We start from the raw sequence: 13,826 nt of genomic DNA, 5'->3' as shown, positions 1-13,826 counted from the left end.
AAGTTATGTGGAATAAACTCCCCAAGTTGTTTCTTAAATTCTGAGACAAGGGTAGCAGCATGTAAAGTTTTGACGCTATCAAATCTTTCGCCTCTCGGCCACAACCGAGACAACACGGATCAATGCAGCAGAAAAATGAAAACAAAGACACAGAGAGATGAATACACAGGGTATAACGTGGAAAACCCTAAACGGGAAAAACCACGGGAGTGCACGACTCCAACTACCACTATACACTGGAATATACAATGGCGAGGCTACAAGGCAACAACCTTGAGCTCGCTGTCCTCGCCACAGGCGGCGGTATTACACAGAGGCGTCGACCTCTTCGTTTCTCTCTCTCTCTCTCTCGGCTGCTCTCACTTCGCTCCCTCTAAGTGGAAAAACAGACAATGAGCAACAACAACATAAAACTGTTTGCCCTAAGTCATATTTATACACATATGACTTTCGGGCTATTTACAAATATAGCCTCAAGGGCTCTTGGCAAACATATTCACAAATATGTCTCCGCATCCGGATCTCTCTCCGGGTACATTCATCATCCGGTTCCGTAACCGGGGTCTTCATCATCCGGCTCCGTAACCGGGGTCTTCATCATCCGGCTCCGTAACCGGGGTCTTCATCATCCGGCTCCGTAACCGGGGTCTTCATCATCCGGTTCCGTAACCGGGGTCTTCATCATCCGGTTCCGTAACCGGGGTCTTCATCATCCGGCTCCGTAACCGGGGTCTTCATCATCCGGTTCCGTAACCGGGGTCTTCATCATCCGGCTCCGTAACCGGGGTCTTCATCATCCGGTTCCGTAACCGCAACCGGGCTTGCCGTCATTCATCTCCGGACATCCCATCCGGAGGGACCGTAATCCCAACAAACTCCCCCTTCACTTCGGCATGGGATGTCTCTCCAATCCGATCCTCTTCCGGCATGCTTCCAGCTTGTCGGGTGTGAGCACCTTGGTCAGCATATCCGACCCGTTCTCGTCCGTGTGGACCTTCGTCAGCACGAACTCCTTGTCTTCTATCCTTTCCCGGATCCAGTGATATCTTCGTTGGATGTGCTTCGTCCGGGAGTGATAGGCCGCGTTCTTCGCAAGGTGGATTGCACTCTGACTGTCGCAGTAGAGTCGGTACTCCTCCTGCCGGATACCGAGCTCTCTAATGAAGTCCTTCATCCATATTACTTCCTTGCCGGCTTCAACAGCTGCCATGTACTCCGCCTCCGTGGTTGACAACGCAACCGTCTTCTGCAGCCTCGATTGCCACGAAACGGCTCCCCCTGCATACGTCATCACATACCCTGATGTGGACCGGCTGGTATCTGCATCAGCCGACATATCCGAATCGGTGAAGCCGTCGAGTTCGGGCTTACCGGAGCCGAATCGGAGGCACACATTCGCTGTGCCCTTCAGGTATCGGAGTATCCACTTGACCGCGTTCCAGTGCTCTTTGCCGGGATTGCTCATGTACCGGCTCACCACTCCGACTGCGTATCCTATATCCGGTCTCGTACACACCATGGCGTACATCAAGCTCCCGACGGCTGAGGCATACGGCACTTTCATCATATCCTCCTTTTCAGCTTTTGTCTTGGGACATTGCTTGCTGGACAGCTTGCAGTTTGCCGGGAGGGTCGATCCGACCGGTCTTGCTTCCGACATGTTGAACCGGTGAAGCACCTTCGTCACGTACTTCTCCTGTGACAGCCACAACTGCTTCTTCTTCCGGTCCCGGATGATGTGCATCCCTAGTATTTGCCTCGCCGGACCCATGTCCTTCATTGAGAAGGTTCGGTGAAGAGCCTTCTTCAGCATCCGTATCTTGACCTGGTCCCGTCCGACGATCAACATGTCGTCCACGTACAGGAGGAGTATTAGAAAGTCTCCTCCTTCGAACTTCTTCACAAACACGCAGTGGTCGGACTGCGTTTTGAGGTACCCTTCGTCGGTCATGAAGGAGTCGAACTTCCGGTACCATTGCCGGGGAGCCTGCTTCAGTCCGTAAAGGCTCTTCTTCAACCGGCATACCAGGTGCTCCTTCCCTTTCTTCTCGAATCCTTCCGGTTGCTGCATGTAGATCTCTTCTTCGAGGTCACCGTGAAGGAATGCCGTCTTCACGTCCATCTGTTCTACCTCGAGGTCCATGCTTGCCGCTATGCTCAGCACCGTCCGGATGGAGGTCATCTTCACTACCGGGGCAAATATCTCGTCGAAGTCGACGCCCTTCTTCTGCTGGAACCCCTTCACCACGATCCTGGCTTTGTATCTCTGGGGGTTTCCGGCATCTCCCGGTTTCAGCTTGAACACCCACTTGTTTCGAAGTGCCCGCTTTCCTTTCGGCAACTCCACAAGTTCATATGTGTGGTTCTCATGCAGGGAATCCATCTCCTCCTGCATGGCACTTAACCACCTGCGGCTCTGGGTGTCGTGCTTTGCTTCTTCAAAGCTCTCCGGCTCCCCCTCGTCGGTTAGCAGCACGTGCTCTGGTTCCGGAAATCTCCGGGGGGCCCTTCTCTCTCTTAGAGGATATCTCCGTTCGGGAGCTTCGGTAACCGGTTCTTCCGATTCTTCTTCTTCATCCGAATCCATTTCGGGATCGGGGCCGGTTCCGGTATCATTTTCATCTTCTTCAGCCGGTTCTGTTTCTTCACCGTCTTCGGCCGGGTCTTCGAGTGTTAACCGGTCCCTTGCCGGTCGGGACTGCTCCTCGTAGAGTTTATCCTCACCGGTCGACTTGGAGCTCTTCATCTTCTTCTCCGACTCCCAGTCGGCGAGCGTCTTGTCCTCCATGAAAATGATATCTCGACTCCTGAATATCTTCTTGTCGACCGGGTCCCATACTCGGTAGCCGAACTCGTCGTCGCCGTAACCGAGGAATATGCATGGCCGGGTCTTTGGATCTAACTTTCCTCTCCGGTCCTTTGCCACATGCACGTATGTGAGACACCCGAACACCTTCAGATGCCGGTAGGACACTTCCTTACCGGTCCACACTTTCTGCGGCGTGTCTCCGTCCAAAGGTACTGAGGGTGATCTATTTATCACATACGTCGCCGTCGACATTGCCTCAGCCCAAAATCCCTTGGGTAGTTTCGCATGCGCTAGCATACTCCGGACCCTCTCCATTATGGTCCGATTCATCCTCTCGGCCAGCCCGTTCAGTTCCGGCGTCTTCGGCACAGTAAACTCGAGCCGGATTCCCTTCGAGCGGCAGTACTCCTGGAACTGCCCCCGGTATTCCCCTCCGTTATCCGCTCGTATCGCTTTCAGCTTCTTGCCGGATTCCCTTTCCACTCTCGCGTGGAGTTCTTTGAAGACGGACAATACTTGGTCCTTTGTCTTCAACGGTGCCGTCCACAGCTTCCGGCTGTGATCATCAATGAATGTCACGAAGTACTGGGCTCCGCCATGTGACTTCGTTTCTACCTGACACACATCAGTGTGCACCAGCTCCAAGGGTGCGCTACGTCTCGTCGGTGGCCTTGAGTGGAAGGAGGTCCGGTTTTGCTTACCGGCCAGGCAGTCGGTGCACTTCTCCAGGTGCACATGCTTCACTGGAATAAGGTTGTCTTCTGCAAGCCTCTTCATCCCCTTCTCACTCATGTGGCACAGTCTTTTGTGCCACAGCTCACCGGCAGTGTCGGCTGCTACATTCAGCTCTTCCGGACATAACCGGGCATTCATCAGGTACAGAGTGTTGACCTTCCGGGCCCGAGCCACTATCAGGCTCCCCTTGCTGAACTTCATTACGCCGTTCCGGATGCTACCCGTGTAGCCTTCATCATCTAGCCTCCCGGCCGAGATCAGGTTCAATCGGACCTCCGGAACGTGTCGCACATCCTTCAACAGCATCTTGCATCCGGTTGATGTCATCAGCCACACGTCTCCTATGCCGGCTATCCGGCACGTACCTTCATTTCCCATCCGGACACAGCCGTGCTCACCGGCTGTGTAGGATGAGAAGTATTTCTTCTCCGGGGTCAGGTGGAACGACGCTCCGGAATCGACCACCCAGGTCATCTCTACGCCGGCAAGGTTCAGCTCCCTCTCTTCGGTAATGAGCATTATCTCTTCTTCACTTGCCGCGAGTGCCGTCGTTCCTTTCCGGTCCTGCCCTCGCCGATCCGGACCTCTCCGGTCCGTGGCTCCCCGGTATGCACCGTTTCTCTCCGGTGATTTCTTCGAATCGGTGTCGTCGGCTCCGTTGTCCTTTCGGTAATGCCGACAATTTTTCCGGAAGTGCCCCGGCTTCCCACAGTGGAAGCAAATGGGTCTTCCTCTTGACTGCGACCGGGTCCCCGACTTCTCCCGTCTTTGCGGACTCCGGTTCCAGTGTCTTCCCCGTTCCGATTCGGTAAGCAGCGCCTTCGAGTCGGAGGCCGGTTCTTTATCTCTCCGACGCGCTTCTTCATTTAGAATACTTGTCTTTACCGTTTGTAGGGACAAGTTGTCTTCCGTGCAGGAGGTGCTGAGAGTCACCACCAAGTTCTCCCAGCTGTCCGGCAATGTACACATTGATGGCTTGCATTGCATCCTCCAACGGGAACTTGGTCGCCGCAAGCTGGTTCACGAATCCCATGAACGTGCTTACGTGTTCCACCATACTCTCGCCGTCCCGGTACTTGAGATTCACAATCTTCCTCATCAGGGAGGTCCGGTTCAACGCATTCTTCCTCTCATAGAGGCCCGTCAGCTTCTTCCACATCTCGTATGCGTTGGTGTCGTTCGCCACATGTTGTAGGACGCTTACATCGACGTATTGTCGGATCGTCGCTACGGCTTTCCGGTTCAGGAGCTTCCACTCCGACTCAAGTACCCCTTTCGGTATTTCCGACCTGTCAATCGGTTCGTACAGGTCTCGAACAATCAGAAGATCCTCCATCTTGATCTTCCAGTCGGCGTAATTCTGTGCATTCAGCACCATCATCATCGGCTGCCCGCTGCCGCCGCCTTCCATTTTCTGCAACAGTCGCTCTGATACCACTTTGTAAAGTTTTGACGCTATCAAATCTTTCGCCTCTCGGCCACAACCGAGACAACACGGATCAATGCAGCAGAAAAATGAAAACAAAGACACAGAGAGATGAATACACAGGGTATAACGTGGAAAACCCTAAACGGGAAAAACCACGGGAGTGCACGACTCCAACTACCACTATACACTGGAATATACAATGGCGAGGCTACAAGGCAACAACCTTGAGCTCGCTGTCCTCGCCACAGGCGGCGGTATTACACAGAGGCGTCGACCTCTTCGTTTCTCTCTCTCTCTCTCTCGGCTGCTCTCACTTCGCTCCCTCTAAGTGGAAAAACAGACAATGAGCAACAACAACATAAAACTGTTTGCCCTAAGTCATATTTATACACATATGACTTTCGGGCTATTTACAAATATAGCCTCAAGGGCTCTTGGCAAACATATTCACAAATATGTCTCCGCATCCGGATCTCTCTCCGGGTACATTCATCATCCGGTTCCGTAACCGGGGTCTTCATCATCCGGCTCCGTAACCGGGGTCTTCATCATCCGGCTCCGTAACCGGGGTCTTCATCATCCGGCTCCGTAACCGGGGTCTTCATCATCCGGTTCCGTAACCGGGGTCTTCATCATCCGGTTCCGTAACCGGGGTCTTCATCATCCGGCTCCGTAACCGGGGTCTTCATCATCCGGTTCCGTAACCGGGGTCTTCATCATCCGGCTCCGTAACCGGGGTCTTCATCATCCGGTTCCGTAACCGCAACCGGGCTTGCCGTCATTCATCTCCGGACATCCCATCCGGAGGGACCGTAATCCCAACACAGCACATGTCTCCTTATATACTTCCTTGATACGCTTAGTTACAACTCCCTTGCCAATATTTTCAGTCACATACTCCAAATATTTCCATTTCACGATATGACTATTTCCCATATCAAGCTCCTGCCTACAAAATAATGGTAGCGGACAAACCTTACATGTTCTTAATAGACATGTACGACGATGCCACTCACATGATGGTTCTTTTTCACAAACACAAGACCTCCATAGCTCAGAAATGGATGCATAAGTCATGTTTCGTGCATTACACCTATTATCCTCCCCATTTGGTCTACAAATCTCACAAGTGCAGACACATAATTCCCCATGTATACCCTTAGAATCAGTACGCATTGCATTCACTGCTAGCCTTAACATGTCCATCTTCACATGGTACACACAACAACATGTATTCCTCGCATTTAATTTTCTAACATAAAATGGTTTCAAACCTTGGAACTTGCGGAATCCGACAGTCAAGCTTGGATGTTGGTCTTTAAAGTTCATGTACAATTCAGCCTACATCAACCAATATATATAGCAAACATTAATATACACTTGGTCAAAACACAAAGTTATGGAATGTGAATTGATATAAAAAAATGGAATACCTCTGTCATCTCCAAGAAGTGTCTAGGTTGAATCTGGTACTTACCCTGACTTATTCGTTGTCTACACACGTCCTTCTTATTTGGTGAGACACGCGTATTTTTGGCCCAAAATGAATCCACTTTCTCAATAATCTCTTGAGATAAGGCATCATATCGTCGTCTACGTCCCGACCCCAGCCACTTGAATTTGCTTGAGTGTATATTTCGACGATGTTTCCTCAAGTTCCTTCTTCGAATACCCAGGGCTAAGGCAACTTTAGTATCACTATATTTTTTTTCTCTCGCACCGTTCACAACCATGTGTAGGGCTGCCCTCTTTGCAGCAAGTTTGTCTAAGCTCTCTACACCTTTCACTAAGTCTAGGGATGACTTCATAGACTCCACGATCTCTTCTGAAACACATTGGTCCCTAAATTTTATTCTCTCCATGTCTTCATTCAAACTTTGATGGTGTAACACTCTACATATAATATCCCTACGATCCTCTTCACTAAATCTCTTCGTTATTTCTACCAAATAACGGACTATGTGAAGAACCACTCGTCTCTTAGTCCTTTCAGATATGCATGAGTTACTTGACAACTCACTCTCGTTAGGAACCCCCATTCGGTCACTAGATTTATCCACAAAAATTAAGTGTCTTGCGAAAGTAGTTAATGTTATATAGACTCAACCAAGAAAACACAATCAAATGTTTTTAAATGTGGCCAGCAAAGTGAGAAATATTTTGTTTCAAACATTAGAATTACATATCAAATATGACAAATGTCAATTCTAAAAATTTAGTGCTGAAATATGAAGAAATGAAACATTTTAGTACTGAAAATAAAAAAATGGATGGAAGGAACCTCCAATGGTGGAGGGAGCGTGGATATATAGGCTCAACCAAGAAAACACAATCAAATGTTTTTAAATGTGGCCTGCAAAGTGAGAAATATTTTGTTTCAAACATTAGAATTACATATCAAATATGGCAAATGTCAATTCTAAAAATTTAGTACTGAAATATGAAGAAATGAAACATTTTAGTACTGAAAATAAAAAAATGGATGGAAGGAACCTCCAATGATGGAGGGAGCGTTGGATATGCCGCCTCGATTTGGTGGAAGGAACCTCCAATGGTGGAGGGAGCATGGATATGCAGCCTCGATTTGGTGGAAGGAACCTCCAATGGTGGAGGGAGCGTTGGATATGCCGCCTCGATTTGGTGGAAGGAGCCTCGATTTGGTGGAAGGAACCTCCAATGCCGCCTCGATTTGGTGGAAAAAGCCCCAAATCACCACGACATCAATTGCAATCGGTGGAAGTACGAAAGTCGTTGTCGAAGAAGTGACTATTGGCTGCTACCTAAACCCTCAGAACAGTCTCTGTACCTCAACCGAAACCTAACAAAAACAGAAACCCTAAAAAAATCATAAATCCTCAACTCAAACACTCCAACCAGACATGGATGTCTGAGATTTAGATTGAAGGAAAATCAGAAACGTGACATGGATGTCTGTGATGAAAAGCTCAGAGGGATAGAAGAAGAACAGTATGAGGGGAATCGCTAAAACGATGTGAGGGGAAGCGCCAAAATCGACATGAGGGAAAAATAGCCCCCAAAATGGAAGAACATCTCCTCACGTGTTCCCCCCACTCCTTCTACAGTAAATGACACTTGTACTACAGTCACCCCACTCTCCAAAATCGATTTTCTTTTTCTCTAATTTTTTTTCTGAATTATTCAGTACTAACAGTACTAAAAGTACTGACAATTTTTGTAGCCAAAAACAGTACTTTTCTGGTACACCGAAGCGTGCTTCGAACCTTCTCAACTAGTTTCGTTTCTATCTTATAAGGACGTTAGGGTAACCGTTTGTTCACCTTTTCCTCACTCACATTAAAAATGGTAAAGATTAAGGACTGGGGTTCATATGAGATAGCTGTCCACCTGTAGGCCTACGGTTAGGATATTTTTCTTGAAAGCAATAGACCACGTTTCAACATTACGCAAAAGTACGCTATGTGCTTTAGACCAGAACTTCAATTGGATAAAGAAAATCTATTTTATTTTATTCGAGAATATGGCATTGCTCGACGAGTTTCAAAACGAGGTTGTAAGAACAAGGGAACAAAGTAGTTCAAACAAGTTGTTTCCTGTACTTGTTTCATTTGTATGCTAGAAGAAAGTAAAGCTCACTATTCGTTCGCTCAGGTAACAATTGGTAAAGGTTAAGAACTCGCATTGATATGCAATTACTCAGCAATAATTTTATCTTGTATACTGTTGCTTTCTGAGAAAATTTCATTGTAAGTAGGTTCAAATTGCGCTTGTAGTCCAACGGTTAGGATAATCGCCTTCCAAGCAATAGACCCGAGTTCAACTCTCGGCAAGCGCACACCATGTTATTTACACCGCTACTTAAGATGGAAACGTGAAAACCTTACAATTCCCTTTCGACAAAGTCAGGTCGTTCGAGAGTTTGATTAGCGGAAACTCTCCGACAAATTGAATTCCTATAAATCTTTCGTCAAATAATCGTTTCTCTAAACTAGCGTCGTTTCTATCTTATAAGAATGTTAGGGTCACCTTTTTCTTTCTAACATAAAAAATGGTAATGATTAATGACTCAGGCTTATATGAGATATATCTGCGCTTGTAGGCCTACGGTTAGGATATTTTTCTTGAAAGCAATAGACCACGTTTCAACATTACGCAAAAGTACGCTATGTGCTTTAGACCAGAACTTCAATTGGATAAAGAAAATCTACTTTATTTTATTCGAGAATATGACGTTGTTGGACGAGTTTCATAACTAGATTGTAAGAACACAGGATGAAATTAGCTCAAACAAGCCGTTCTTGTGGACTTGTTAGAAGAAGGTAAGGCTCACTATTTGCTAGCTCAAGTAATAATTGGTAAAGGTAAAGGACTCACATTGATAATAATTTTATCTTGTATATTTTTTGTTTGGGATAAAATTCCCTTGGATGTAGGTTCAAATTGCGCTTGTAGTCCAACGGTTAGGATAATCGCCTTCCAAGCAATAGACCCGAGTTCAACTCTCGGCAAGCGCACACCATGTTATTTACAACACTACTTAAGATGGACACGCGAAAACCTTACAATTCCCTTTGACAAAGTTAGGTCGTTCGAGAGTTTCATTAGCGGAGTGTAAAAACTCTCCGACAAATTGAATTCCTATAAATCTTTCGTCAAATAATCGTTTCTCTAAACTAGCGTCGTTTCTATTTTATAAGAATGTTAGGGTCACCTTTTTCTTGCCAACATAAAAAATGGTAATGATTAATGACTCAGGCTTATATGAGATATATCTGCGCTTGTAGGCCTACGGTTAGGATATTTTTCTTGAAAGCAATAGACCACGTTTCAACATTACGCAAAAGTACGCTATGTGCTTTAGACCAGAACTTCAATTGGATAAAGAAAATCTATTTTATTTTATTCGAGAATATGGCATTGCTCGACGAGTTTCAAAACGAGGTTGTAAGAACAAGGGAACAAAGTAGTTCAAACAAGTTGTTTCCTGTACTTGTTTCATTTGTATGCTAGAAGAAAGTAAAGCTCACTATTCGTTCGCTCAGGTAACAATTGGTAAAGGTTAAGAACTCGCATTGATATGCAATTACTCAGCAATAATTTTATCTTGTATATTGTTGCTTTCTGAGAAAATTTCATTGTAAGTAGGTTCAAATTGCGCTTGTAGTCCAACGGTTAGGATAATCGCCTTCCAAGCAATAGACCCGAGTTCAACTCTCGGCAAGCGCACACCATGTTATTTACACCGCTACTTAAGATGGAAACGTGAAAACCTTACAATTCCCTTTCGACAAAGTCAGGTCGTTCGAGAGTTTGATTAGCGGAGTGTAAAAACTCTCCGACAAATTGAATTCCTATAAATCTTTCGTCAAATAATCGTTTCTCTAAACTAGCGTCGTTTCTATCTTATAAGAATGTTAGGGTCACCTTTTTCTTTCTAACATAAAAAATGGTAATGATTAATGACTCAGGCTTATATGAGATATATCTGCGCTTGTAGGCCTACGGTTAGGATATTTTTCTTGAAAGCAATAGACCACGTTTCAACATTACGCAAAAGTACGCTATGTGCATTAGACCAGAACTTCAATTGGATAAAGAAAATCTATTTTATTTTATTCGAGAATATGACGTTGTTGGACGAGTTTCATAACTAGATTGTAAGAACACAGGATGAAATTAGCTCAAACAAGCCGTTCTTGTGGACTTGTTAGAAGAAGGTAAGGCTCACTATTTGCTAGCTCAAGTAATAATTGGTAAAGGTTAAGGACTCACATTGATAATAATTTTATCTTGTATATTTTTTGTTTGGGATAAAATTCCCTTGGAAGTAGGTTCAAATTGCGCTTGTAGTCCAACGGTTAGGATAATCGCCTTCCAAGCAATAGACCCGAGTTCAACTCTCGGCAAGCGCACACCATGTTATTTACAACACTACTTAAGATGGACACGCGAAAACCTTACAATTCCCTTTGACAAAGTTAGGTCGTTCGAGAGTTTCATTAGCGGAGTGTAAAAACTCTCCGACAAATTGAATTCCTATAAATCTTTCGTCAAATAATCGTTTCTCTAAACTAGCGTCGTTTCTATCTTATAAGAATGTTAGGGTCACCTTTTTCTTTCCAACATAAAAAATGGTAATGATTAATGACTCAGGCTTATATGAGATATATCTGCCCTTGTAGGCCTACGGTTAGGATATTTTTCTTGAAAGCAATAGACCACGTTTCAACATTAGGTCGTTCGAGAGTTTCATTAGCGGCGTGTAAAAACTCTCCGACAAATTGAATTCCTATAAATCTTTCGTCAAATAATCGTTTCTCTAAACTAGCGTCGTTTCTATCTTATAAGAATGTTAGGGTCACCTTTTTCTTTCCAACATAAAAAATGGTAATGATTAATGACTCAGGCTTATATGAGATATATCTGCGCTTGTAGGCCTACGGTTAGGATATTTTTCTTGAAAGCAATAGACCACGTTTCAACATTACGCAAAAGTACGCTATGTGCTTTAGACCAGAACTTCAATTGGATAAAGAAAATCTATTTTATTTTATTCGAGAATATGGCATTGCTCGACGAGTTTCAAAACGAGGTTGTAAGAACAAGGGAACAAAGTAGTTCAAACAAGTTGTTTCCTGTACTTGTTTCATTTGTATGCTAGAAGAAAGTAAAGCTCACTATTCGTTCGCTCAGGTAACAATTGGTAAAGGTTAAGAACTCGCATTGATATGCAATTACTCAGCAATAATTTTATCTTGTATATTGTTGCTTTCTGAGAAAATTTCATTGTAAGTAGGTTCAAATTGCGCTTGTAGTCCAACGGTTAGGATAATCGCCTTCCAAGCAATAGACCCGAGTTCAACTCTCGGCAAGCGCACACCATGTTATTTACACCGCTACTTAAGATGGAAACGTGAAAACCTTACAATTCCCTTTCGACAAAGTCAGGTCGTTCGAGAGTTTGATTAGCGGAGTGTAAAAACTCTCCGACAAATTGAATTCCTATAAATCTTTCGTCAAATAATCGTTTCTCTAAACTAGCGTCGTTTCTATCTTATAAGAATGTTAGGGTCACCTTTTTCTTTCTAACATAAAAAATGGTAATGATTAATGACTCAGGCTTATATGAGATATATCTGCGCTTGTAGGCCTACGGTTAGGATATTTTTCTTGAAAGCAATAGACCACGTTTCAACATTACGCAAAAGTACGCTATGTGCATTAGACCAGAACTTCAATTGGATAAAGAAAATCTATTTTATTTTATTCGAGAATATGACGTTGTTGGACGAGTTTCATAACTAGATTGTAAGAACACAGGATGAAATTAGCTCAAACAAGCCGTTCTTGTGGACTTGTTAGAAGAAGGTAAGGCTCACTATTTGCTAGCTCAAGTAATAATTGGTAAAGGTTAAGGACTCACATTGATAATAATTTTATCTTGTATATTTTTTGTTTGGGATAAAATTCCCTTGGAAGTAGGTTCAAATTGCGCTTGTAGTCCAACGGTTAGGATAATCGCCTTCCAAGCAATAGACCCGAGTTCAACTCTCGGCAAGCGCACACCATGTTATTTACAACACTACTTAAGATGGACACGCGAAAACCTTACAATTCCCTTTGACAAAGTTAGGTCGTTCGAGAGTTTCATTAGCGGAGTGTAAAAACTCTCCGACAAATTGAATTCCTATAAATCTTTCGTCAAATAATCGTTTCTCTAAACTAGCGTCGTTTCTATCTTATAAGAATGTTAGGGTCACCTTTTTCTTTCCAACATAAAAAATGGTAATGATTAATGACTCAGGCTTATATGAGATATATCTGCCCTTGTAGGCCTACGGTTAGGATATTTTTCTTGAAAGCAATAGACCACGTTTCAACATTAGGTCGTTCGAGAGTTTCATTAGCGGCGTGTAAAAACTCTCCGACAAATTGAATTCCTATAAATCTTTCGTCAAATAATCGTTTCTCTAAACTAGCGTCGTTTCTATCTTATAAGAATGTTAGGGTCACCTTTTTCTTTCCAACATAAAAAATGGTAATGATTAATGACTCAGGCTTATATGAGATATATCTGCGCTTGTAGGCCTACGGTTAGGATATTTTTCTTGAAAGCAATAGACCACGTTTCAACATTACGCAAAAGTACGCTATGTGCTTTAGACCAGAACTTCAATTGGATAAAGAAAATCTATTTTATTTTATTCGAGAATATGGCATTGCTCGACGAGTTTCAAAACGAGGTTGTAAGAACAAGGGAACAAAGTAGTTCAAACAAGTTGTTTCCTGTACTTGTTTCATTTGTATGCTAGAAGAAAGTAAAGCTCACTATTCGTTCGCTCAGGTAACAATTGGTAAAGGTTAAGAACTCGCATTGATATGCAATTACTCAGCAATAATTTTATCTTGTATATTGTTGCTTTCTGAGAAAATTTCATTGTAAGTAGGTTCAAATTGCGCTTGTAGTCCAACGGTTAGGATAATCGCCTTCCAAGCAATAGACCCGAGTTCAACTCTCGGCAAGCGCACACCATGTTATTTACACCGCTACTTAAGATGGAAACGTGAAAACCTTACAATTCCATTTCGACAAAGTCAGGTCGTTCGAGAGTTTGATTAGCGGAGTGTAAAAACTCTCCGACAAATTGAATTCCTATAAATCTTTCGTCAAATAATCGTTTCTCTAAACTAGCGTCGTTTCTATCTTATAAGAATGTTAGGGTCACCTTTTTCTTTCTAACATAAAAAATGGTAATGATTAATGACTCAGGCTTATATGAGATATATCTGCGCTTGTAGGCCTACGGTTAGGATATTTTTCTTGAAAGCAATAGACCACGTTTCAACATTACGCAAAAGTACGCTATGTGCTTT

The 13,826-nt window shown here is 44.1% G+C and overlaps 2 non-coding genes across 2 annotated transcripts; both read left to right on the top strand.

Annotated features, from left to right (window-relative positions):
• Positions 1 to 12,443: 12,443 nt before the first annotated feature.
• Positions 12,444 to 12,515, top strand: TRNAG-UCC (transfer RNA glycine (anticodon UCC)). Its single transcript has one exon. It is a non-coding gene; the product is annotated as a tRNA-Gly (tRNA).
• An 893-nt stretch (positions 12,516 to 13,408) lies between these two features.
• Positions 13,409 to 13,480, top strand: TRNAG-UCC (transfer RNA glycine (anticodon UCC)). Its single transcript has one exon. It is a non-coding gene; the product is annotated as a tRNA-Gly (tRNA).
• Positions 13,481 to 13,826: the final 346 nt, after the last annotated feature.

The sequence above is a fragment of the Azolla caroliniana genome, unplaced genomic scaffold, assembly GCF_043228905.1.
Source record: "Azolla caroliniana isolate FFs.n. ecotype wild unplaced genomic scaffold, voAzoCaro1.0.p SCAF_17, whole genome shotgun sequence".
Taxonomy (NCBI): domain Eukaryota; kingdom Viridiplantae; phylum Streptophyta; class Polypodiopsida; order Salviniales; family Salviniaceae; genus Azolla; species Azolla caroliniana.
Note: the sequence above shows the minus strand (reverse complement) of the source record. Positions and strands in the feature narration are given on the sequence as shown.